The sequence below is a fragment of the Lepus europaeus genome, chromosome 23 (genome assembly GCF_033115175.1).
Source record: "Lepus europaeus isolate LE1 chromosome 23, mLepTim1.pri, whole genome shotgun sequence".
NCBI lineage: Eukaryota > Metazoa > Chordata > Mammalia > Lagomorpha > Leporidae > Lepus > Lepus europaeus.
Genome location: NC_084849.1, coordinates 4,950,132 through 4,977,046, shown reverse-complemented (window position 1 = coordinate 4,977,046; position 26,915 = coordinate 4,950,132). Strand labels below are relative to the sequence as shown.

General features: G+C 66.2%; 1 protein-coding gene across 18 annotated transcripts in view; it reads right to left on the bottom strand.

Moving 5' to 3' along the window:
* Positions 1-26,915, bottom strand: part of NCOR2 (nuclear receptor corepressor 2) — a 163,425-nt gene that overhangs the window by 123,945 nt on the left and 12,565 nt on the right. For 11 of the 18 annotated variants that reach the window (XM_062182214.1, XM_062182221.1, XM_062182223.1 and 8 more), the window contains exon 1: positions 2,584-2,760. The exons of 1 other annotated variant lie outside the window; for it this stretch is intronic. The gene's annotated coding sequence lies outside the window, so the exon portion shown is untranslated. Of the gene's footprint in view, positions 1-2,583; positions 2,761-26,915 lie in introns of those variants that run through there. 6 more of the 18 variants (XM_062182226.1, XM_062182230.1, XM_062182216.1 and 3 more) reach the window with 1 other exon arrangement.

The following is a 26,915-nucleotide window of genomic DNA, read 5'->3' as shown; positions in this document are numbered from 1 at the left end:
ACAGAAGCACGCAGGGTCCCCTGGCACCCCCCCCAGCGCCCTGACACACACCCGCCGTCTACACTGGGGGAGCTGCACACAGCAGTGCCGAGGGTCCCCTGGCACACACACCCCCCCCCCGGCGCCCTGACACACACCTGCTGTCTATACTGGGGGAGCTGCACACAGAAGCACGCAGGGTCCCCCGGCGCCCTGACACACACCTGCCGTCTACAGTGGGGGAGCTGCACACAGCAGCACGCAGGGTCCCCCGGCACCGCCTCCCCCCGGTGCCCTGACACACACCTGCCGTCTACACTGGGGAGCTGCACATAGCAGTGCCAAGGGCCCCCGGCACCCCCCGGCACCCTGACACACACCTGCCATCTACACTGGGGAGCTGCACACCCCCCCGGCACCCTGACACACATCTGCCGTCTACACTGGGGGAGCTGTGCACCCCCCCCCCAGCGCCCTGACACACACCCGCCATCTACACTGGGGGAGCTGCACACAGCAGCACGCAGGGTCCCCTGGCACCCCCCCCGGCGCCCTGACACACACCTGCTGTCTACACTGGGGAGCTGCGCACACCCCGCCCCCGGTGCCCTGACACACACCTGCCGTCTACACTGGGGGAGCTGCACACAGCAGCACGCAGGGTCCCCTGGCACATACCCCCCTGGCGCCCTGACACACACCTGCCGTCTACACTGGGGGAGCTGCACACAGAAGCACGCAGGGTCCCCTGGCACCCTCCCGGCACCCTGACACACACCTGCCGTCTACACTGGGGAGCTGTGCACCACCACCACCCCGGCGCCCTGACACACACCTGCCATCTACACTGGGGAGCTGCGCACACACACCCCCGGCACCCTGACACACACCTGCCGTCTACACTGGGGAGATGCGCACCCCCCCCCGGCGCCCTGACACACACCTGCCGTCTACACTGGGGAGATGCGCACCCCCCCCCCGGCGCCCTGACACACACCTGCCATCTACACTGGGGAGCTGCACACCCCCCCGGCGCCCTGACACACACCTGCCGTCTACACTGCGCACGCTCCCCCCCAGCGCCCTGACACACACCTGCCGTCTACACTGGGGAGCTGCGCACCCCCCCGGCGCCCTGACACACACCTGCCGTCTACAATGGGGAGCTGCGCACCCCCCCGGCGCCCTGACACACACCTGCCGTCTACACTGCGCACACACACACACCCCCAGCGCCCTGACACACACCTGCCGTCTACACTGGGCACACACACACACCCCGGCGCCCTGACACACACCTGCCGTCTACACTGTGCACCACCCCTGAGCCATACGCACAAGGAACTGAGGCCAAGATCCAGGACTCACACGATGCCTGGCCGCATGGGGCCCAGCCAGGACTAGGACCTCGGTTTGGCCACTAAACCCTAGCCCTAAGGGACCAGAACCTCCACAAGCCCCTCCCACCCCAATTCAGGCTTCTGGGGGTGGGGCAGGGCAGCATCTTCCTCCTCCTCACTGTTGAGCCACAGCTGCAGCACCAGCTAACACTGACCACACACCCGCCAAGCCAGCATGCCCAGCGAGCACGTCCACTTGTCAGATGGGAAAACTGAGGCTGAGGGACGTGAAGGGCCTCGTGCAAGGGCATCCGACCCAGGTGTAAACCCAGGTGGTCTGCCCAGAGGCAGCTACAAAGCTACAGCTCCTTCTCGTGACGGCCCCTCCCCCTGCAACTTCACCCCATTTGGGGAAACTGAGGCTCCCGGAGAAGAGGCGCCCAGGGCCACACAGCAGAGAAAGGGACGGAGCCAGGACGCCACCTGGAACGCAGCGCCCGGGGCCTGGGCTCAGAGGTGCCCCCGACACGACACCCGCTTCCCAGCGCGCTCGGCTCGGGACAAACGGCTCCCTCGTGCCCTCAGCTCGCTCGCAACTGAAGGCCCCTTGTGAGCCTGGGAAGCCCTTCCAACTTTCCAGCATTTATCCCGGCTCCTCGCTGCCAAGTCCCGGGCAAGCCTGGGCCGGTGGCCCTGATCTCAGACCAGCCCTGGGCGCCCAGCCAAGCACCGACCTCGGTGGGGAGCCGCCTGCACCTGGCTCTCGGGCCGGAGCCCACCCCCACATCCCCAGGCCTCGAGCCCACGCCCTCCCGCACCCAGTCCCGAGAACAAACTCCTGGGCCCCAGGGCCCTGCAGCTCAGCACACTCTAGGACAAGACACCGGGCTGTGCACGGGCTCCAAGCAGAGGGGCACGGCGTCCCTGGGACGTCCACTCCCCCAGAGGGCCGGCTCCGGAGTCCGGCCCCAGCCAGGGCCTCTGAGCTCTTCCCGTGACTGCAGCAACTCCGAGCGTCTGCAAAGATGGGCCCATTGTCCCGCGAGCACAGCCTGACCCGCGTCCCGCTGCCCCCGCCGCCTAGCCAGCATCCCCGCAGCCCCCAGCCCTGGCCCAGGGCCACCAAGGCCAACGGCGGGCCCAGGGCTCCAGCCAGGTGACGCCAGGGGCGCCCGGCAACACCCCCCACCCGCGTCTGGGAGCCACGGCCCCTGTGGCGCCCACCCCCACCCCAGGCCACAGCGAGCCCGGCGCCTTCCCTTACCAAGCACACGCGCAGCCTCCCGCTCAGGCCAGCTCCGCACAACTTGCGGGAAGTCTCCCACAGAGAGGACAGGAAGAGGCCGGGAGACGGCCTCGGCACGCACCGGCCACGCCACGGGCTCCCAGCAGACACCCCGCGGCCGACGGCGAGCCCATCCTTCCTCCAGGACGGACACGGGCCGAGGGACGGCCCCGCAGAGCGGCCGCTCCGCCTTCCCGCGAGACTTCGGGCTCCCACCCCGGCGGAGGAGGCCCTGCCGGGGGCCAGCGGCCCAGCAGCCAGGCCGGGCTCCCCAGGCTTCCGGCGCGACGTCCCCCAAAACTGGGGCAGGCCGGGGCCCACCGGGGACAAGCTGCCGGGGCACCAGACCCCACGCGGGGCGGCGAGCGAGACGGCGGCCTCCAGCGACAGGCTCTCGCCTCCTGCCACTCCGGGCCCATAAACACAGGGAATTACATAAGTCCACTCCTCTTGTTTGGAAGCCAGAAGTACGAGCCTTGGCAGTAAGTAATAATTCCTCATCGCCATGGTAACCCTGGCGGGCTTCCAGCCGACACTCGGGAGCTCAAACACTGTGGGGCCTTTTTATAGCTCGGCTCGAAAAACCTCCCCAGTCTGCTCGCTGGCAGGCGGAGCGAGCTGCAGCCCCGCGTCTCCGCCTTTAACCCATTTCCTCCCAGTTGGACGTCCCCCCGACCCACGCCGGGCGCCAGAGCACACGGGCCTGGCCAGGCCCGGGGTCAGAGGGCCCGAGGGGCAGGCTTTGCCTCGAAAACTCATCCGTCCCTTTCACCTGTGGGAAAGGAAACGTGGCACCCTGGGCTGGGGTCATCACGGGGACAGGCCTAAGAACCACGCACGCACACACGCACCGGCCCAAGCAGATGGCCCGGTGGCCAGCAGGAGTCTGGCCCTCGGCTCTGCTGCGCCTCGCCGTGTGACTCAGCCAAGGCTCAGCTTCTCCCAGGTCAACTTCCCGTCCGTCCGAGAGGCAGAGGCAGGGCTCTGGGCAGGGGAAGAGGGCTGGGGCAGGCCGCCAGGAGGTGGGGTCTCACACGTTGCCAAGGGTGCAGACGCAGGGGAAACCCCTGGGAACGGGCTCAGCAAACGCCAAACTGCAGGCCTGGTGCCGGGAGCCGAGCAGAGGCCGGCAGGCCCGAGTGACGGGTAATGGGGTGAGAAGGGGGGGTGGGGGAGTTAGCAGGCTCCGAGGGCTGTGGGCAGGGGCGACTGCAGGAGTGAAGGCGGCCCCACTCAGGGCCCACCAGGCGCCCGTGCTGGGCCGAGCTCCTCACCTGTGGAACCTGCTGTTCCCACCTGATAGGCGCAGGTGCAGCCACAGTGCAGGCCCAGAGAGGGCAAGCGCCTCGTCCAAGGTTGCAGGCTAGGAAGCGGCTGTGCTGGGTCCTGAACCCAGGTCACGTGGTGCAGTCAGCCAGCAGCCACAGAAGGGCTTTGGGAGCAAGATCAGATCTGTAGGTGACAAGGGTCTGTGGCTGCCGGTCTGGCCAGGGCCCCAAGTGGCCACCAGGAGAGCAGGGCACCTCACCACCCAGGGCAGCTCACTCCTCCAGCCCTCGTGAGGACAACAGCCCCTGGAGTGCTGCCTCCACATGGGCGTGCTGCCCTCAGAAGCCTCCATTCACAGTGGGGAAGTCGAGGCACGGACAGAACGAACCGGGTGACTGAGAGCCAGTGTGTTTTTAGCTCAGATCTGGGCACCGGCTTCCCGCCCGCTGGCTCTCGCCGTAACCACCAGGAGGCTATGAAACCTGGAAAACAGCACCAAGAAGCAGTGTGGAGCAGCTGGGGCAGGACCCACGGGCTCCTGTTGTCCTGTAATTGTTCTGGACACAAACCTGCGCCCAGCTCCTGCCACAAGCCAGACAATCGCACCCCAACGCCCTCCACAGTGACCTCAAGTCTCGGGCAGGTTCCAGGCTGCCCCCCCGAGACGCTGGGCGGCAGACCGACAGAAACAACTAACCGAAAACCGGAACGGCCCCGGCAGCACCTCCTCACCAAATCTAGAGCTCAGGTTCCAAACAAGTGAAGTTTGCTGTCATCTGTCCGGCCCCGGAAAATCCCCCGCCCACCGAGCCGCCGCCAGAGACCAGCGCTCCCCCATGCCAAGGAGCCCCATGCCACAGATCTCCCAACTCGCCCCGCCCAGGGCCTGTCTGCTGAGCACGGCTCGGGGTCAGGGGAAGGGCCGACTTGGTGGGGGCCACAGGGCAGGAGCACGTGGGCGAAGAGGTGGCAGCAAGGGGGACCCTTGGGCTGAGCAGTCACGGCCTGCCCCCCACCTCGCCTCTCCAGGGTGAGTCTCCTCAGCCCTCCAACAGGGGCGCACCTGCCACCGCCCCCCTCGGGGTCCTCAGAACGAGACCTCCAAAGGACAGCTGTGGGCACACAGCCGCGGCCACTGCTCGGCGCCCAGCACCAGCAGGAGGGGAGGGCCGAGGGGAAGGAAGAGACAGCATCGGAAGCGTCTCCGCCCCCTGCCACCCCGCCCTGGGCCCCAGTGCTCGGGACCTGAGCAGCCTCAGTTTCCCCATCTCCTGTGCGCTGGTTTGCCTGACACACGTGTGCTTGCGCCACAGGAGGGAAGGACGTCCCGGTCCACGGCGCCACGCGGATGCCGAGAAGGCACCGCTGGGCTGAGTGCAAGCAGCGGTGCAGGGGCACAGGGCGCAGGTGCAGCCGGGAGCTGGGCTCACAGGTGGGCTGGACGATGCGGGGACGGGGCTGCCCGTGGGGTGGTGAGGACAGTGTGGGCGGGGCTGCCCTGGGATGGTGAGGACAGTGTGGGCGGGGCTGCCCTGGGATGGTGAGGACAGTGTGGGCGGGGCTGCCCTGGGGTGGTGAGGACAGTGTGGGCGGGGCTGCCCTGGGGTGGTGAGGACAGTGTGGGCGGGGCTGCCTGTGGGTCATGAGGACAGTGTGGGCGGGGCTGCCTGTGGGGTGGTGAGCACAGGTGTGGGCGTGGGCGTGGATGTGCAGCTTGAGGGATGCTCTCAGGGCTCAAGGACTCACTTGAAAACGGTCCGGTTCCCGTGGTATGGGTTTCACCTGGACATGAACTAAAGCACAGTGGTCACGTGAGATGCACTGTCCAGCCACCCCCCAGCCGGTAAGAGCCCTGACCCCCCATCCCGGCCTGGTGTCGTCAGCAACGTTTAAGCCCCTACTGTTCGCGCTGGGCACTGGAACTACGGCCATGAGCGAGATAAGAACAAACTTCACCCTTGCCGTGCGGTTAATGTAAGGTCCCCAGGGGATCCCAGGTCCCCATGGCAGCTGGGACAAATCAGCAGGAATGGGGTGCTCAGGGCAGCTCGCATGGAAGCCACAGTCAGAAACCGGGGTCCACAGGGCCGTGCTCCCCCACCAGGCTCAAGGGGAGGCCACCTCCCTCCTGGCGCCAGCCCTGGCCTGTGGGCGTCTGTGATCCTCCCCTTAGTACCCGGGCAAAGACCTCTGAGCAGTGAGCACCCCTGCCACAACCCAGACTGCGTCCAGCACCCAAAACGTCCATTACAGGGGCCCCGGCCGGGAGCCCCCCCACCAAGTGATGACAGCGCGGGTACAGATACCCCCTGCCGGCCCGAACCAGCCAAAGACAGCCCCAAGCGCCCCACCCCCTCCCGAGGGAAGCGGCAGGGAGGCCCGAGGCCACCTGCAGGAACGGCGCTGTGACAGGGGAGGCCAGAACACAGGCCCGGCTCTGCCCCCAGAGGCGACACCGCCAGACCCAAAGGCACAAACGTGTCAAACGAGCCCTGGACCCCCGGCGGCAGATGCCTCCTCTGGTGGCCGTTTGCATCTCAAAGGGGCCGCTGGGAGCTGGCAGCTGGCAGAGCTAACTGCTCACCAAGACTGGCTTCCAACTGCAGCACACCTGGCTGGCCAGGGTGCCAGGGGCACCAGCAACGGGCAGCGAGGGTGGGGCCGAGGGCCTGGGAAGCCACGCCTGGCCAGGGTGCCAGGGGCACCTACAACGGGCGGCGAGGGTGGGGCCGAGGGCCTGGGGCGGGGGGCCAGCCAGCCGGTCACAGGGCCTCTGGCAGGGAAGACCACCCAGCACCTGCTCGCTCAGGCTGGACGGAGGCACGGGGCGGGGGCAGTCTGTGATGCCTCCAACAACCTGGTGGGCGCTGTGACGCGGGAGGTGGCAGAGCCGGTCTCCGAGCCCACAGAGCACGACGCCCCGGCTCCGAGTCGCTGACCACCGGGCGTCACTGTCTCAGCGCAGGCCAGCCCACCCCCCACCCCCCGAGACAGGGAGCTCCCTCCTTCCTGGGGGACTGCTGCAGCCCCAGGCCCCAGCCTTCGGAAACGGCGACTCCAGACACCGCGTCCCACGACCTGGGCCTCCCGGCGCATTCCGTGAGACGATCTGCCCAGACCACAGGCGAAAGACTCAGATCAAAGTCACAGCTAAGAACAGAGGCCACAAAATGGTGACAGCCAGCTGCGGCCGACCAGGAAGCTTTCTGGCCCACATAATGTTTTTCTCAAAATTGGGGCATTTCTTATAAAATCCAGACTTACAGTTTCTCTTGGCCAACGACCGGCATACCTGCCATGCCAGTCACCCACAATCCCGCCTCCCTCTCGCCTGCCTCTGATTCACTCCCTCCCTCCCTCCCCGTGTCTGAGACACCCCCTCGCTCCCACACTGGCCACCTCCCTCGGCTGTGGCAAAGAAGCAAACCGGGCTGGGGGCTGGCGTGTGGTGCCGTGGGTTAAAGCCCTGGCCTGCAGTGCTGGCATCCCATATGGGCGCCAGTTCAAGTCCCGGCTGCTCCACTTCCCATCCAGCTCCCTATTAATGCACCTGGGAAAGCAGTAGAAGATGGCCCAGGTCCTTGGGCCCCTGCACCCACGTGGGAGACCCAGAAGAAGCTCCTGGCTCCTGGCTTTGGATCGGCTCAGCACCAACCACTGCGACCAATTGGGGAGTGAACCAGTGGATGGAAGACTTCCCTCTCTCTCTCCTTCCCAGTGTAACTCTGCCTTTCAAATAAATAATTTATCTTTTAAAAAAAAAGGAAAGAAAACAAAACTGGGGTGCAAGGTCTCACTGGGGCTCAGCTGACGCTGGTAGGAACATGCCCAAGAACAAGGCCACACAGAAGCAGCTCCCCAGTGCACCAATTCAGCTCCTGGATCCAGCCATACCTGAACTCCTTCTGCCCCGCACCGTGCCTCCATCCACCCACTCCCCGTGTGATTCAACCCAGGGGAGTACGTCTCGGGCACATCTGCCCCGAACTAACCACCCTTGGGTCTAGGCTCAAACACCAATGTCCCAGGACACCCATTCCAAACCACCTGGATGCTGCCCCAACCCTCACCCCCTGCTTGGGACCCAACACCTTCCTCTGGACACAGATCAGAAGCACAGACAACTAACGGCTTTCCACGGCCGTGACCCCAAGGGCCGAGCCCGTAACCATAGTGAACCACCCAGTACCAGAACAAAAGGCAGAAGCAGAACCATAAAACCGGAAGGGCCCAGCCCCAAGGCCTGGGATCCAGAGAGGCCCCTCGTGGGCCGGGCCGGCCTCCCCCACGTTCCTGAGAGCGCACAGCTGCGGGGCCTTTGCACCTGCTACCCCAGATCTGGAACGCCTTCCTCTTCCTGTCTCAGAGCTGGCTGCCTCTCACCGTCCCACTGCCAGCCCCTCAGATTCCGCGCTCAATTCCCCCACCGACGACGAGCCCCAAACCCCGCGTGCCCCCCCGCCCCTCCAACCTCACCACCTGTGCCAGTCCGCAGGCAGGCACCGCCCTGGCTAGCAGGAGTGGGTTTCTGCTTTTGTCTGCACCCACGGCCAGGCCCTGTGTCTGCTGTTCGCTCCCCAGCAGGCCGCGGGCTCTGCAGGCTGCACGGAGGCAGGAAGCGGCTCTCCCATGCAGCCAGCCCCGGGCAGCTGCTGCACGCCTGGGCCCTACGTGGCACACGGAGCCCGGCCCACGGCTGGCACGGCCCTGCCAAGAGATCTCGGCTGGCTGCGGCAGGGCCTGGCACGGCCAGGGGGCCTGGGGAGGGCCGCCCGTGCCGTCCCCATTGTCCGCGGCAGGTGCTATCGGCGCGGGCTCCGGGGTTCAAAGCCCAGACCCACCAGTGGCCAGCTGCACAGCCTTAAACAGGTCTCAACCTCTGTGGGCCCTCGGCTCCCCGACCACAGCACAGGCCTGGGAGGAGGAGCGCCTGCGTCCCAGGGCTGCTGGGAGCAGCAGGGGCGGGGTCACGGGAAGACCCTGCCGGCCACACAAGCTTCTCTGCACCATGGTGGACTCCCCTCCCCAGACAGCCTCAAGTCCCTCCGAGTGTGGCTGACCCAGCCTCGCAGGAACAGCTGCTAGGGGCCATCAGAAACGAGGGCGCACAGGGCCAGTGCCTGCGACACTGGCACCCCATGTGAGCACCGGTTCGAGTCCCGGCTGCCCCACTTCCAATCCAGCTCCCTGCTGATGCACTGGGAAAGCAGTGGAGGTCAGCCCAAGTGCTTGGGCCCCGGCACCCATGTGGGAGACGCGGACGAAGCTCCTGGCTTCAGTCTGGCCCAGCCCCAACCATCCCGGCCACTTGGGGGGTGAACCAGTAGGCGGAAGATCTCTCTCTGTCACTCTGCCTTTCAAATAACTCAGTCTTAAAATAAATAAGTGTAGGAACTTAAAAAAAAAAAAGAAAGAAAAGAAACAGAGCTCACGTTAGCAACGCCAACAGCTCCCAGCACCGAGGCCGCTCGGCGCGGGGAGGCTCACGGGGGTCAGCCGGGGCAGTAAGCTCAGTACCTACCGGGACCCGGCCTGCGTGACACACTCGACGTGCATCATTCAACCCTCCAGGCCAGGTTTGCTATTACTACACGTGCTTACTCTACCTCTTCCAGGCGGTCCTCCGGGATTGCTCCACCCCCCAGGACAACCAGGGACATGCCACCCTTCAGGTGGGCCTGTCCTCAACTCCCCTCACTCCTGCAGGCTGCAGTGAGGGACAGGGAGAGCACCCCACCCCCCACACCTCAGGCCCTGCCAGGACCCCCGAGACAGGCCTCACGGGGTGCTGGGTACATGAGCGCACCCTAGAAAGGGAAGGGTGTCCTTGCCTGCATCCGAGGGCAGTCCCCACTGTCCCTACACAGGGGACCCAGGGGCACCCAGGAGGAACGGGTGGGGCTCCGGCTGGGAGTCGGAGTTTGCAGGGACGATGTGGGGACAATGCTGCCCCTCGGCCCCCTCCTGCGTCCCCCACCCCAGCTCCTACTGCATGTGGGCACAGCTGCTCCCCACCTGAGAGACAGACAGCTGGGCTGGTCACCAGGCCTGGCAGGGGCCCAGCAAGGCCAGCCCAGGGTACACGTGGCCCCCGCACTTCCCCATCAGGAGAGGCAGCCCCCAACACCAGGGCCGCAGTGGCCTCGGTTCCCAACCAGGCGCCGACAGCCAGATAGAGCCCAGGCCCATCACCATCCTGGGCCTCCAGGTTCCCATCTGGAAAATGGGCCCAGCTGTCATCATCAGAGCGGTGGGACGTAGCTGCCTGAAGAGGAAGCAAAGCAGCGCCACCCAGAGAGAGGAGCCGTGGAGAAGAGCCGGTGTCCCAGCCGACGGTGCGGCCCAGTCCCCAGGAGGAGAGGGGAGCCATGGAGGAGAGCCCACGTCCCAGCCGACGGCGCGGCCCGGTCCCCAGGGGGAGAGGGGAGCCGTGGAGGAGAGCCCACGTCCCAGCCGACGGCGCGGCCCGGTCCCCAGGGGGAGAGGGGAGCCGTGGAGGAGAGCCCACGTCCCAGCCGACGGCGCGGCCCGGTCCCCAGGGGGAGAGGGGAGCCGTGGAGGAGAGCCCACGTCCCAGCCGACGGCGCGGCCCGGTCCCCAGGGGGAGAGGGGAGCCGTGGAGGAGAGCCCACGTCCCAGCCGACGGCGCGGCCCGGTCCCCAGGGGGAGAGGGGAGCCGTGGAGAAGAGCCGGCGTCCCAGCCGACGGTGCGGCCCGGTCCCCAGGGGGAGAGGGGAGCCGTGGAGGAGAGCCCACGTCCCAGCCGACGGCGCGGCCCGGTCCCCAGGGGGAGAGGGGAGCCGTGGAGGAGAGCCGGTGTCCCAGCCGACGGCGCGGCCCGGTCCCCAGGGGGAGAGGGGAGCCGTGGAGGAGAGCCCACGTCCCAGCCGACGGCGCGGCCCGGTCCCCAGGGGGAGAGGGGAGCCGTGGAGGAGAGCCCACGTCCCAGCCGACGGCGCGGCCCGGTCCCCAGGGGGAGAGGGGAGCCGTGGAGGAGAGCCCACGTCCCAGCCGACGGCGCGGCCCGGTCCCCAGGGGGAGAGGGGAGCCGTGGAGGAGAGCCCACGTCCCAGCCGACGGCGCGGCCCGGTCCCCAGGGGGAGAGGGGAGCCGTGGAGGAGAGCCCACGTCCCAGCCGACGGCGCGGCCCAGCCCCCAGGGGAAGAGGGGAGCCGTGGAGGAGAGCCCACGTCCCAGCCGACGGCGCGGCCCGGTCCCCAGGGGGAGAGGGGAGCCGTGGAGGAGAGCCGGCGTCCCAGCCGACGGTGCGGCCCGGTCCCCAGGAGGAGAGGGGAGCCATGGAGGAGAGCCCACGTCCCAGCCGACGGCGCGGCCCGGTCCCCAGGGGGAGAGGGGAGCCGTGGAGGAGAGCCCACGTCCCAGCCGACGGCGCGGCCCGGTCCCCAGGGGGAGAGGGGAGCCGTGGAGGAGAGCCCACGTCCCAGCCGACGGCGCGGCCCGGTCCCCAGGAGGAGAGCGGAGCCATGGAGGAGAGCCCACGTCCCAGCTGACGGCGCGGCCCGGTCCCCAGGGGGAGAGGGGAGCCGTGGAGGAGAGCCGGTGTCCCAGCCGACGGTGCGGCCCAGTCCCCAGGAGGAGAGGGGAGCCATGGAGGAGAGCCGGTGTCCCAGCCGACGGTGCGGCCCAGTCCCCAGGAGGAGAGGGGAGCCATGGAGGAGAGCCCACGTCCCAGCCGACGGCGCGGCCCGGTCCCCAGGGGGAGAGGGGAGCCGTGGAGGAGAGCCGGTGTCCCAGCCGACGGCGCAGCCCGGTCCCCAGGGGGAGAGGGGAGCCGTGGAGGAGAGCCGGTGTCCCAGCCGATGGCGTGGCCCGGTCCCCAGGGGGAGAGGGGAGCCGTGGAGGAGAGCCCGCGTCCCAGCCGACGGCGCAGCCCGGTCCCCAGGGGGAGAGGGGAGCCGTGGAGGAGAGCCGGTGTCCCAGCCGATGGCGTGGCCCGGTCCCCAGGGGGAGAGGGGAGCCGTGGAGAAGAGCCGGCGTCCCAGCTGACGGCATGGCCAGGTCCCCAGGGAGAGGGGAGCCGTGGAGGAGAGCCCGCGTCCCAGCCGACGGCGCAGCCCGGTCCCCAGGGGGAGAGGGGAGCCGTGGAGGAGAGCCGGTGTCCCAGCCGATGGCGTGGCCCGGTCCCCAGGGGGAGAGGGGAGCCGTGGAGAAGAGCCGGCGTCCCAGCCGATGGCACGGCCCGGTCCCCAGGGGGAGAGGGGAGCCGTGGAGAAGAGCCGGCGTCCCAGCTGACGGCATGGCCAGGTCCCCAGGGAGAGGGGAGCCGTGGAGGAGAGCCCGCGTCCCAGCCGACGGCGCAGCCCGGTCCCCAGGGGGAGAGGGAGCCGTGGAGGAGAGCCGGCGTCCCAGCTGACGGCCCCGGTCCCCAGGGGGAGGGGGAGCCATGGAGGAGAGCCTGCGTCCCAGCCGATGGCGCGGCCCGGTCCCCAGGGAGAGGGGAGCCATGGAGGAGAGCCGGCGTCCCAGCCTACGGCATGGCCCGGTCCCCAGGGGGAGAGGGGAGCCGTGGAGGAGAGCCCGTGTCCCAGCCGACGGCGTAGCCTTGTTGGGGAGCTGTGGAGGATAGCCCGCGTCCCAGCCGACGGCGCAGCCCGGTCCCCAGGCGGCACACAGCCACACTGCTCGGTTCCCGACGGCTTCTGGGGGTTTATGGCCATCAAGGCAGCGGCCAGACCCCGGGGCACTGCAGACTCTCACAGCAGGGGCCATCCTGAGCCAGCCCCCGAGCCAAGGAGCCCACCACACACACACACACACACACACACACAATACGATACACACAGCACCCAGCACATACACAGATACACACAGCACCCGGCACACACACACAGGATACACAGAGCACCCGGTACACACACACACACACATACAAACACATGACACATACAGCACCCAGCACCCTCACACACACTCTACACACGGTGCCCTGCCCACACAGTAAGCTGGAGGCTGAGGCTGGGGAGACAGCGGGCACTGGCCCCGGGGGGGCACCGGCCCGGGGTGGGGCACCAGCCCTGGCTGCCCACCAGCTCCTCAGGATGCAAAACTCACACGCAGAGGGCGACTCTGGGCAAACCCCGCTCTTCTCGCGGCTGCCACTGGCGTTGTCACCCAAATTCCAAGCAGGAGGGGCAGGCTCTGTCACAGCAGCCAAGTCACCTTTGGGACATCCACGTCCCCCAGCGCCTCCTGTGATCCAACCCCCTGCGAACGTTCATTCTGGGAGGCAGCAGGTGCCGGCCCCAGTACCCACGTGGGAGACCCGGATGGAGCTCCTGGCTCGGGCCTGGCCCAGCCCTGGCTGTCGCTGGCACTTGGGGGAGAGAACCAGCAGAACAAGATTCATCTGTTTCTGTCTCTCTGCCGCCCAAATAAAATGAAAATAAACAAACAAAAACTGAAAAGCCAAAAGCCAAGGTTTATAAACCGACTGCGGTACCCAAGCCAAGTCCGTCTGGATCCCTGGGGTGCGGCGCGGCGCCCGGCCCCGCGGGGACCCCACCCTGGCCCCACCAGAGGCACCTCCTGCCGCCAGCAGGCCAGGGACTGCTACGCGCACAGGAGACACGTGGCGGAGCGGAGACTGCAAACAAGGGCAATGATCGGGCAGGCATCCATCCATAATTAGGAATCTGATGTAATTAGGCACCCCGCTAACTTCATTACTTATTTATTTACGGGATTGCTTATTTAATTTAGGGGCCTCCTTCCCCGAAAAGCCATCTTAGCCGACACCCCTGGGGCAAGGCAGGAGGGGGGCCCCTTCTGTCCCCACCCCCACTCCTGGGCTGCCCGAGGGCCTGCTCCTGCCGTGCCCCCAGACTGAGCCTGGACAGCGAGGGTGGAGCAAGGGGGACCCCTGACAGGGTCCCAGAGTCCCTCAGCAGTGCCCAAGCCAGGGACAGGGCTGGCGGGGAGGCAGAGGCTCTCCACGAGGGGTGGGGGACGCATGCCCTGCCCAGCCACCAGTGCGGGCAGACCCCCTGGGCCAGCCACACAGCCACACAGCCCTCAGAGCCAGGAGCTCCTGGCCCCATGGAGGAGAGAGCATGCAACTCACAGGGCGGTTTCAGTTCTCGTCCACAGCCTTGGTTTGCTCATCTGTCAAATGGGCACGTGAAGGCCACCACCCACAGCTGCCCTGGAAATCCTCGCTTCTCCCCAGAAAAGGCGGTAGGAGCAGGCAGAGCTGGCACCGCAGGCAGCCGCGTGGTGAGTTCCCCCGGCCAGCAGATTCCAACAACTGAACAGACACCAAACGCATGGACACACGGCGAACGGCGGAACACCCACAACACAAGCCCTGCAGAGCGGGGGCACCTGTGCGCTCACGCGGCGCCGGAGGAAACTTAAATCCCACGGTAACCACGCGCCCAGCAGCAAAGCAGCCCCTCAGCCGGCTCGCACTGCCATGTCCAGAGCAGCTCTGTCCACGCAGCCAGAAACCACGAGGCTTCCACATGGGCACGACTCCCAGCGAGGAGCGGGGACTCGCGGGAACACTACACGGCACACAGGCGCGTGTACACTGGGACTCAGTATTACGGGCTTCTAGAACATCTGTGACCGGCAGCAGATGGCTGTGTACTCCTGGTGGGGAGGGGTGGGGCCTGGAGGAACTTTCGGGACGACAGAAACACTACATGCCCATGCTGCTCGGTGTCATGGAAAAGGTCATCTTGGTCAAAGCTCACGGAGCTGGCGGCCAGGGTCACCTGAGCCATTGCCTGCAGTGCCCACATCCCACACGGGCGCAGGTTCGAGTCTCAGCTGCTCCACTTCCAATCCAGCTCCCTGCTAGTGCACCTGGGAAAGCAGCGGAAGACGGCTTTGGCCACGTGGGAAACCCGGATGGAGCGCCTGGCTTCGGCCTGGCCCAGCCCTGGCCACTGGAGAGTGAACCAGCAGATGGAAGATCTCTCTAACTCTGAGTTTCAAATAAATAAATAAATCTTAAAAAGCCGGCAGCCCATATGGGCGCCAGTTCAAGTCCCGGCTACTCCACTTCTGATCCAGCTCTCTGCTATGGCCTGGGAAAGCAGTGGAAGATGGCCCAAGTGCTTGGGCCCCTGCACTGGTGTGGGAGACCAGAAGAAGCTCCTGGCTTCAGACCGGCACAGCTCCAGCCATTGCGGCCAACTGGGGAGTGACCCAGCAGATGGAAGACCTCTCTCTCTCTCTCTCTCTCTGCCTCTCCTCTCTGTGTAACTCTGACTCTCAAATAAATAAATAGATCTTTTTCAAAAGAAAAAAAAAATCATGGAACTGATGCTTTAAAAACTGTACCTCCTACCTCGCAAGAAGGCGGCTGATTTTTACAGGAACCAGAGAAATACACACGCTACCTCGGCACCACCAGCTCCGATTCCTCACGTGTCAGCCGCCCGGAGCTTCCCCAGGGCCCTGACCTCTGAGCTCAGGCCAAGGCCGGTCTGGGTCAAACCCCGCCCCCCAGCCAGGTCACACCCACCCTAGGCTGAGCCACGCTACCTGCAGCCCCGACTCCAGCGGGGGCCTCATCGCTATTGCTGGAAAGGGACATACGGGCAGGCACTAGGCCCGGCACACCCACGGCAGCCTCCGGCTGGGGGCATTTAACTGATGCCTGCTGTCCAGGAGAGGGCCTGATGCTGGGTTCCTCCCAGGAAGACACAGACAAAAGACGGGGGTCTGCTGGGAGGAGCTGGCCTGGGGACTGCACAGTGACCTGAGCGGTCAACCCAGGTGGAGACCCCTGGCGTCCCCCGGCCACTCCCCGCCCAGAGCCCACCCACTTCCGCAGCAGAGACACAGTGATAACAGAAAACCGAGGTGGCCCCGGAGCCCATGGCCATGCTCTGTGACTGATGGGGAGGGCGGGCGACAGTGTGGGAGGGGTGTCCCCAGCCGATGAGCCAGGCGGCCACAGGCAGACCCAGGCTCCCCGCCAGCCTCCTCCCCTCGCCAGCCGCCACAGGCACCATTAATTGCTGTCATTTGAGGGTGGCCTGTGGGGAGGAAGGGAGGAGGCGAGGGGAGGGGGAAAGGAGGAAGGAGGGGGGGCACTGGCCAGGGCCAAGCATCCTGGACCAGGAAGGAACGGGAGAACCCCCCGGGGGGAGGGGGGACCCTGTGCTCTCTGCCCACCCCAGGAAGCCCAGGGCACCCATAGGCACCAGCGGTGTGACACTGCGCCCTGCCCCCAGAGTCACTTGTCTGTTGCAGGTGGCCCTGACCCTCCTCCCCAGCCGCCCCCACCTCCCATCTGTTACCCTGATTTACAAGCGCCCCATTCCCCAGCTGAAGAAAGCTCCAAGGGTCAAGTCCAGGGTGAATTCTGCCAGGCAGCCCCCACTGCCAGTGGGAATCTACACCTGGCCCAGGGCCCCCCCAGCCCCCCTTGGGGGACCTCCAAGCACTGCCCTGTCCCCCCCTTGTGCCCTGGGGACGTCCCGTTTGGGGGCGGGGTGTGTATGTGGGTAGCAAGGCAACGCTCAGCCCACACCCGTCCTGGCGGCATCACAGGTTGGGGGGGGGCACAAGGAGCCACCGGCCAGGAGCTCCGCACTGCCGCCACGACCCCGCCACTCCCCAGACGGGCGCAGGGCCCGCCCCACGGCTGCTGCCTCCCTCTGCCGCCTGGCCGTGATGGATCGGCCCAGGGAGGAAGCTAAGTGCTCGCAGACAAAAAGCCCTTTTATCGTCCTCGGGAGGTCACCAGGCTGACAAGCAGATAACTCAGCCGTCCCCATTAGACCCAGAGGGGGTCACAGAGGAGCAGGGAGGGGGAGGGACTGCCAGCTGGGCCTACCGCCTCCCCTCGCCTCCCCTGGGCTGGCGGCTCACCTGGGGGACCACACCAGCCCCACTCAGGGTGGCCCAGGCCTCCCCAGCCCTCGGACCCTAGGGCTGCAGCAGGGCCAGGCTCGGAGAAGCAAATGACCTCCAGGGAACCCCAAAGGCTCAGGACAAAGGGAAGAGGCCCCCCCCTCGGAAACCTCAGTGACAACAGAATCCTACCCAGGGCCTGGTCACCCCTCAACCCCCCGATTCCCACAAGCCCCCTCCTCAGTCTCGGGGAAGTCTGCCTGTGGGGGATGGGCGCTCTGCCCACCGCACCCACAACGGGGCCTGGCGTGCAGTGGGCTCCTGGGAGAGTCCCACTGAACGGCCAGGCACCCATCTCACAGACAACGAAACTGAGGCACAGGCAGAACCGCCTCGGGAGAGCTCCCCAGAGAGTCAGGCCAGGTGGGTGTCGGGGTCAAGGACCAGAACTCGCACCATGCCCCCTGGGGCTGTGACCTCAGCGAGCCCCTCTGCAGAATGGGGTCACACAAACTGACCCCCGCCCCGTCACACCCAGGACACAGCCAGTCCCCACCTGCAGAACACACGGTGCTGGGCCCCACCCCAGATGCTGAGGTCAAAGGTCAGGGGCTCTGCTGGCTACTCCTGGGACCCTCTGGGAGGCCTGGCCTGGCTGACACCCACAGAAGTCACCGGAAGTGCAGGCGCCCAGGGCTCCCGCTCGTGGGGGACAAACCACGCCACACTAGCCACATGGAGCTGGAAGGGGCCCGGCGCTCGCCCCCACACCCAGGGTGCCCCCCTCCCCATCCCCAGCAGCCCAACTCCTCACATCAGGCCCAGGTCAGCCCCACGACTCTGGGGACAGACACAAGGACAGGGGCCATGGGTTCAGGTCCCCCTCAGCTGGTTAAAAAAAAAATGCAAAAACACGGAAATGTGGGCCGACACCCACACGGCGCCTGCTGTGTACCTGGGCCTGCCTCAACTCACCTTCATGTGAGCCCACGGCGGGATGTGACCACGGGCCCTGCTCACAGCTGAGAAGTGGCCGAGGGTGCCACGCTCAGGCCCAGGACGCATGGCCCCCTCCAAGTGAGAACACACATCAGAGCCCCACGGACCAGCCCGGCTGATGCCCACGTCTGCGCTGACTCCCTTTCCCCAACACCCACACCCTGCTCTCTGGGGAGACCCCCAGCCACTAAACACACGAGGCACGAAAACGAGGCATCGCACAGACCCGCCAGGCCCGCCAGCCTCAGGCTGCCCGGCTGTAAAATGGGTGTGCTAGGCAGAACCGGCCAGCTTCCCAAGGAGGTGCCAAACAGGGCTCTTAGCTTCCAGCTGAGACACTCGGCTCAAGACACCAACTTGTGCCTCGGTTTTCACATCTGTAGAATGGGCCCACTGGGGGACGCAGTTCACGGGATCAAAGATGCAGGGAAAACAGTGGCTAGGGAGGCCCCACCCGCCACCAGGTGTCCTGTGCCAGGTCAGGAACCAGGCTGCCGTCCACCAGGAAGTGTGCACAGCGGGCAGGGAAAGGAGTCCAGCCTGAGGGCATCTCTCAGCACCCACCACCCAAACTGCACAGCAGCAGTGTGGGCCCCAGGGCCGAGAGAGAAGCCCACCCACCACGCCGACATCTGCAACCCAGAGACGCCCACAAACTCCCCGCTGCCCCCAGCCCTGGGAGGCTCTGAAAAGCCAGAGTCCCCCTCCCCCACCCACAGGCACTGCTGAGTCACTTCCCACCAGAAATCCCCCCGGCACCGACCTGCACCTACCGGAAGCTGCCGGCAGCACGGCCGTGTCCCCATGGACGCAGGAGGCCTGCAGGAGACAATACACAGGGTCGCCTTACTATGCGGGCAGCGACCGTGTGCAGGCTCTGTGCGCAGGTGCAGACGATGCCGGCTGCGGGCCCGGGGCCCCACGCACCGAACACGCCAGGCCGAGTCTGCCGGGCAAGCCTGAGGGGTACGTACTGCTACCCTCGCTCCCGAAAGACTGATTTATTTACTTGAAAGACAGAGTGACAGACAGAGAGAGGTCTTCCATCCGCTGGCTCACTCCCGGGGTGAGGGCCAGGGACTCCTCGGATTCCCAGCAGGAGCCCGCCTGGGGCACTGGACTTGGGCCATCCTCCTGCCTCCCAGGGCACATCAGCAGGGAGGAAGCAGGGGAGCGGGACTCAGAGCAGCACTCCAGCCCAGGGTGCAGGTGTCACAGCCCAACCCGCGGGACACAGACCCAGCCCTGTGACCCATCAGACAGGGAGACTGAGGCACAGAGAATCCAACTGTCACGCCAAGGGCCCGTGGCCAGGAAATGACGGAGCCAGGATTCCCGCTGCAGGCTGTGGGGTGGTCACGGGGACCCACGGCCACTGGGAAACCCACCCCCTAACTGCCTAGAGGACCCCACAAGCAAGCCAGTGAAGGATGGGGGGGTCTCCCGTCCTCATTCCAACATGTGTGAGTCGCCATACTCAGCTGAAACTGCACAGTGACAAAGGTAAGAGCCGACTGACATAAAGGGGGCAAGCAACTCGGCGTACGCGTCACTGAGGCAGTGACAGCTCGGCCCGCTGTCCACGGTGTCAGAACGCAGGTTTGAGTCCTGGCTGCTCCACTTCTGATCCAGCTCTCTGCTATGGCCTGGGAAAGCAGTGGAAGATGGCCCAAGTGCTTGGGTCCCTGCACCCGCGTGGGAGACCTGGAAGAAGCTCCAGGCTCCTGGCTCAGCCTGGCCCAGCTCCAGCCATTGTGGCCATCTGTGGGGTGAACCAGCAGACAGAAGACCTCTCTGTGTCTCTCATTTTGCCTGTCAAATAAATTGTTTTTTTAAAAATGACGGACAGCGCCAAGTGCTGACGGGAAAGAGGAGCGACTGGAGCCGCCACTCATTGCCAGAGGGACACCAAATGGCGAACCCAGCTGGGACACAGGTGGTGACTTTTTTTTTTTCTTTGAAGTTTTATTTATTTCAAAGATTTACAGAGAGAGAGACAGAGAAAGAAAGAGATCTCCCATCCGCTGGTTCACTCCCCACGTGGCTGCAATGGCCTGGGCCAAGCTGATGCCAGGCGCTTCTTCTGGGTCTCCCACATGGGTGGCAGGGGCCCAGGCACTTGGGCCACCCTCTGTTGCTTTCCCAGGGGGCTGGATCAGAAGTGGAGCTGGGACACGAACATCTCCCACAGGCAGTGGCTTTGCCCGCTGCGCCCACAGCGCTGGCCCCTGCTGGGTGACTTCTTCCCCCGGGGACCCGGCCACTCCGCTCCAGGGCAAAGGCGTCCACACAAAGACCTGGGCAGGATGCTCACCAAAGCTTTATTCACACCCTCAGAAAAACCGGACGCAACTGTCCGTGAACAGGTGTGCGGACCAACAAAGCATGGGGCCCGCGCGGCAGGAGGGGGAGGGCCCGAACAGCAAATGTAGGACCCAGGGGCGGAGTCAGGCGCTCCACTCAAGGTGACAGAATGACCACGGGGACCGCAGACAGCCTGCCGTGTCCAGAGGCCCCCAGAGGCTAACAATAGCAGGACGACTCCCCCAGGTCAGGGTGTGCAGGTCGGGGAGGCCGCGACAGGCCCCACTCCCACCCGCTGTGACTGCTCGGCAGGCCGCACCCTGTGTTCCCATGTTCTTCATTGGCTGAACTTCTGCCCGAAACGCCAAGTGAAAACCAACAGTGGAGGGAGCAGCCTGAGCCAGCGCCAGACTCCCAGCTCTGCCACGGGCAAGGTCACGGCCTCTCTGAGCTCAGTCTCCCCGTTGGAAAACGGGCGTTGCTCACCGTGGTCTCTGTCTCGAGTAGACCCCGGAGGAGCTCCTCTCCACCCCAGAGCCCAGGGGTCGGAGGCCAGGGAGCTGGGGCTGCCCTCATAAGCGCCCCCTGCCTCGGCCTCACCGTGCCAACCAGGACGCGTCGCTGCACCCCACTGAGCTGCTCCCTCATCGCTACCTCGGGAGCGGCACAGCACTAGCCTCCAGGAATGCACACAGCTGGTGCTCAATTGCTGCCGGTCATCGCCACTGCCACGCCTGAGCGCCCCGACCCCTGCGCCCAGTGCCACATGCCGCCCCAAAGCCCCTGTCACGGCCCAGGAGGCTCGCGGGGCAGCTGCGGGCAGCTCTCGGGAACAAGCCAGGTGCCGCTTTCCCGCCCCCTTCCTTTGTTAAGCTTTTTTTTCACTCCAGTGCCCCCAGGCTTGGCACTCGGTCCTGCCATCTGCGGCAGCTCCAGAGACAGGCCCCTGCGGGCAGCTGGAGACAGGGAGGGTCTGGGCACGGCTCCCGGAAGCCTCGGCGGCTGGCCACCTGCACCCTGCCCTGGCACGGGCTCAGGGAGAGCCAGGCCCACAACACCGGCCCCCAGTGAGCATCAGGAAGCCCCCATCCGCGACCTAGAAGAGCCGTGGGCGATCAGACCCCACCCCGCCCAGCGCCAGCAAGGCCACGAGCTGCAGGGGCGCAACACCGGGCATCTCCCAGCAGGCCTGAGGATTCCCGTTTCGGGGACTCGGTAGGAACATCCCACAACCGGCTAGAAGGGGAAGGGGAGCCAGCAGGGGACGGCTGTGAGATGCGGGAGAACCCAGGGCCCTCCTGGAGGAGGGGTCAGGGACACCCGGGGCCGGGCACGCAGGCCCTGCTGCCGGGGTTTTAGTGAGACCCTTCTCAGGATCAGCCAGGCCGAGGAGGGCCTGGGCCACCGAATTGGAGCGGAGACAGGAAGCTGGCCAGGGGAGGCTCTGGCCCCAGCCCTGGCAGGAAGGCTGTGGATGGTGGCAGATGGAGGACAGGGTGGGGGCGGGGAGAGCTGCAGGGGAGGAGGGGAACAGCCTTCAGTGCCTGCATGCTGCCTGTACGTGCGACCCTGATGAGTCCCCGCCACCACCTGGCGGGGCCACCCCTGCTTCCTGGACCAGAGAGCGGAAGCCACGACCTGAGCTCGCACGGCTCGGAAGTGAAGGAGCCGGGATTCAAACCAGAGCCAACAGCTCCCTCTTCCCTCCCCAGGGTGAGCAGGGTGGACGGCAGGGGGTGTAGCCAAACCAGAAGTCATCCCAGGGACTTGGGGCACCAGCGCTAGGCAGGGGCACCCTCCCACACCTAGGGAACAGGGGCCTCCGCCTGGCCACGGTCAGCCCGGCCCCGTCCCGGTGGAAGCCGGAGCAGACACAGGCCGACTTCCGAGCCCTGCCAGAGAAGCCCCTGGGATAGCAGGCGACCGCCCCTCAGCCTCTCCCAGGAGCCCCAGCCAGGCAGCCTCAGGAGGTCCCGGGTCCAGAGTCCACCCCCCACCCAGAGCACCATGGCAGCCACTGCAGGAGGGCAGCGGGACCTCCCCACGACAGTGGGGCAGGTCAAGGCGGGGGCCACAGCCTGGACATCAGCAGACAGGACCCGGGCTAGGTCCTAGGCTAGAATGGGGGAAGGGTCACAGGACCCATCCCAGGGTGGGGAGCAGCCCCCAGCCCCCACCCAGCCTGTCTGGCCACCTTGATCTGGGGCACAATGCAGGGAGAAGCCCACCGCCCACTGGGCCCAAAGGGGCAGACAAGGAGCAGGGCGAGGACCGCCGCATCCTGCTCTGACTGGGAGCAGCAGTGTGCCCCTCCCCCACCCTTGGGCCACGCCAGGCTGTGTGCCACCTTCACAGCCTGCAAGGCGGCACCGTCCAGACCCCGTGTCATGGATGCAGACCTGAGGCGTCAAGAGGTGTGGCCCCCTGCCCATGGTCACACCGCCTGTGAGCAGCGGGGAGGCTGCGCCGGGGCCCCCTTTGCCCCCCAGCACCCGCAAGGCCCACCACCTCCTCGCTCTGGGTGCAGGGGAGAGCCAGGAGGAAGGGGGAGGCAGCAGCCCTGGCTCCCAGCCAGGCCAGGGAGTACAGGCCAGGCCCGGGGGCCCACAGCAGCGGGGGACAGAGGCCATCTGCCTGTCCAGCTGGTTGTCCAGCCCTGGTCGTGGGCTTTGCTGCCCGGCACAAAGGTACTCGCTTTGTGCAACCACCTACGCCCCTTGTACAGGTGGGGCAATGAGGCCAGAACCTCCCGGAGGTCCCAGAGCTGAGGGTCACACCCAACACCCACTCTACTCTACGGCTGCCCCGGGGACTCCGTCGGTGGGTTCAGCATCGGCCCCGCCCGGATCTGCAGCCAGGAGGCAGACCCTTCCGGCTGGCCCCAGGCTCCTGAATAGGAGGGGGCTTCACCATCAGAGGCTGCAGGGGCGGGGGGGCTGCTGGGAGGGCAAAGCCACCATCGATCCAGAAGCAATTCATTGCATGGGTCAAAAGATGGTGAAAGAGATTTGTCACCAGGGGCCCAGGGGACATTCCAGGGAGTCCAGCAGCCCAGGGGGAGGGGCAGCCCAGACTTGGTCCTGGGGGAGGCGGGACCCTTGCCATCAGCCCCAAGTTCGTTCCCTCTGCCTCCTCCCCACCCTCGCCAGAGGCAGAGGCTTCCACTGAGACCCTCATCCCAGGGGAGGTCAAGGGTATGGCCCCAGCCTCGGTGACCCGTGCTACCAGGAAGAATGAGCCTCCACCAGCCACGCCCACTGCAGCCAGCCCACGGCACAGCGGCAGGCAGGGAGGCCCAGCCAGGCGCAGCCCTCATCCCATCACATTCCAGCCCGTGGGCTGCAGCTTTCCCAACGTCTCCGGCAGCGGGCTGAGCACAGGCAGCGGCGTCGGGGCGGCTTCAGCTCACGCCCAGCACCCTCCACGCCTCTCTGTTCCTCAGTGTCCCCTTCTGTAATATGGGGGTGATGCCACATGCAACTCGCAGAGGTGCCCACTGAAGCCCACCCTCAGGGTCAAGTCCAGCCCCTCAAGACTCCTGGACGTGGGTCAGTGCCCCCAGCACCCCAGGCAGCTGGCATCAGAACAAGGGGCCGTGATGAGCGGTGCACACCAGAACTGTCCACCAGGCCTCTGTGGCAGAGGGCGTGGGAGGAGAGGCCCCAGGCGGTCACCAAGCCCGTCAGCAGGCTGGGGCCCGGCCACCATGGAGCAGAGCAGGGCCCAGAGGCACGGCAGCCCCCACACCGACTCCCCATGAACGGCAGCTCTGGGGGAGCCTCGGTCAACAGGAGTCCCAGCAGCTCCCAGCCCCGGCATCTGCACCCCGACAGACGCGCGGGAAGATGCCGAGAAACACCTCCCTCTCTGCCCCCACGGAACGGACAGAAAACCAAGGCCCCCAAACAGGGCGAGGGCAGCCTCAAACCCAGCCCGACCGACGCCACGGTGAGCTCCCCCGGGCTCAGCAGGTGCTCAGAAGCCAAGCTCACAGGGCTCGGGAGCAGGAACCTGGGCGGAAGTGGACACAGCCCCGCGGCCCACACGTTCCCCGGAGCGAGTCTCGCTGACTCACTGCCCGGCCAGCCGTGCCGGGAAAACTCCTGGCTCTGCCGCCAGGGTAGGGGCAGGGAGGAGAGAAACTAGCCTGGGACCCCCTCGGGCCCTGCAGATGAGCAGGGCCCTGGGCGGGAGGCCCCCACGGGACACAGGTGAGCAGGGCCCTGGGCGGGAGGCCCCCACGGGACACAGGCGAGCAGGGCCCTGGGCGGGAGGCCCCCACGGGACACAGGCGAGCAGGACCCTGGGCGGGAGGCCCCCACGGGACACAGGTGAGCAGGGCCCTGGGCGGGAGGCCCCCACGGGACACAGGCGAGCAGGGCCCTGGGCGGGAGGCCCCCACGGGACACAGGTGAGCAGGGCCCTGGGCGGGAGGCCCCCACGGGACACAGGCGAGCAGGGCCCTGGGCGGGAGGCCCCCACGGGACACAGGCGAGCAGGACCCTGGGCGGGAGGCCCCCACGGGACACAGGTGAGCAGGGCCCTGGGCGGGAGGCCCCCACGGGACACAGGCGAGCAGGGCCCTGGGCGGGAGGCCCCCACGGGACACAGGTGAGCAGGGCCCTGGGCGGGAGGCCCCCACGGGACACAGGCGAGCAGGGCCCTGGGCGGGAGGCCCCCATGCTCACCATCTCTGAGCCCACTGCCCCCCCTTTAAACAGAAACCCTCCAAAGCGCCGGCTGAAGACCCCGCTGCTCCACTTCCGATCCAGCTCCCTGCTAATGCTCCTGGGAAAGCAGCCGAAGATGGCCCAAGTGCTCGGGCCCCTGCACCCACGTGGGAGACCCGGAAGGGGCTCCTGGTTGTGACCCGGCCCAGCCCTGGCTTTTGCAGCTATTCGGGGAGTGAATCAGCAGATGCAAGACCTCTCTCTCTCTCTCCTCTCTCTCTCGCTCTGCCTTTCAAATAAATAAGCACATCTTTATCAAAAATGAGGACTAAAATGGCGCTGCCTCAGCACTAAGGCCTGCAAGCCGCCAGGTGCAGGGGGAGCCTAGCGAGCACGCATTCCGCAGTCCCCAAACTTTGGTTATTGGGCAGAAACGCACATAACAACATTAACCACTGTCAGGTGAGCAACGGCGGCAGCTGCTCACCACGCGGTGAGTATCCACCCCCCGCCCCCACAGACCCCGTGGATGTGAAGCCAGTCCTGCCCCCAACCCCCGCCCAGCCTCTGGCAACCACGAATCCGCCCTGCAACATCTCACCCTCCGTGGCCTTCCATGTCTGCCTCCCTCCGGAGCGCCGTGTTCCCAAGGTTCGTCCCCGCCGTGGCCGGTGGCAGGGCCTCACTTCTGAATCTTGGCCCTACATAACTGGTGGGCAGACCAACTATGCGGTTTTTGAATGAGAAAACAGGTTATGGAACAGAAACACAACGTAACTTTAAAAGTGTAAAATTACAAAAACGGTAAGGGCTGTGGTGCCGTGGAATCCGGGCGGCAGACAGGGGCGTCCCAGGGCCCCAGCACTGGCCTGCTCTCCAGCCCCCCACACATACTGACTCCTCTGGGTATTTCAGGGGGCCCCCAGGGGCCGTGGCAGCTGAGACAGGAATGTGGCAAGGAGACAGCTGACAGCCGGGCCACTCCCTGGGGTAGGGGCAACAGCAGTGCAAAAGCCCCGCGGTGGTGGGGGGTGCAGTTAGGGCTGGAGCCCCCCCCCCCAAGGCGACGGGTGAGGGCCCAGGAGCTCCCTGCCCACCTGGGGTTCACTCAGAGTACAGGGAAGAGACCCCCACTGTGGTCGCCCTGTCTACAGGGGCCTTCACTCCAAACGTCCCATTCAAAGCACCTGCCGGGGCCGGCGTTTGGCCAGTGGCCAAGGTGCGAGGGGGCAACTTGGGGCCAAGTCCCCCATCCGCTCCTCAGTCCTGCTCCCTGCTAATGCACACTCGGGAGGCAGTGGAGACGGAAGCAGCTGGGCCTCCGCCACCCACGTGGGGGACCTGGGTTGAGTTCCCGGCGCCCCACTCACGCCCTGGCCCAGCCCCATCCAGCGCAGCCTCTGGGGAAGTGAACCAGAGGAGGGAACCTCATCTCTGGCCTCTCAAATACAATAACAAAAACTTAAAAAGCAAAACCAGCCCGAACGCTAGCCTGCGACTGCACCCCCATGTCAGATCTCACTCCCCCATGTGGGTCGACCACGCCTCCTGGTGCCGAGTGGGACCGGGTCTCTAACTCTGTGGGACCGGGTCTCTAACTCTGTGGGACCGGGTCTCTAACTCTCACTTCCCTCTTGTCCTGCTGCTGTAGGAAGGCGGTAGCTCCGTGCCAAGGACTAGAGTGCCGCCGCCGGCTGCTGGGCGGCACCAGGAGGCTGAAACAACCCCTCTGAGCCTCTGTGACTTGCCCACAGCACAGGGAGAGCGGTGGCCACGGCTGGCTCGAGAGACTGCAGGGACAAACCAGTGAATCAACGTGGCACGGGCAGCCACTGTCAGACACACAGGAAGAGCGCACACCTGAGCACCCACCCCCACCCCGCAGCCACAGCAGGAAGCCAAGGGGACAGACCCCTCCTGCTGGGGGGAGGGGAGGCCAGGTGGCTCCCGGCCCCAGGGGCCCCCGGGCTTTCATCTCCGAGGAGATAAACCTCCTGCTCAAGTTCACATTCAGGATCAAATGAACCCACTTAATCCCCTCAGGGATCTCACTGAGAGGGGCAGGTGGGTCCCCAAAGGTGGAGACCCTCCCCACACCGCACGACCAGGCAGAGAGTGCCCAGGGCACCCTGCTCCCATCCCCAGCTCTACACGCCACCACACGGAGGCCTGTGCCACCAGGATCCCACTCCCCCAATGGGGAAGTCGAGGCCCAAGGAGACCCAGCTGCAACCCCCAGGG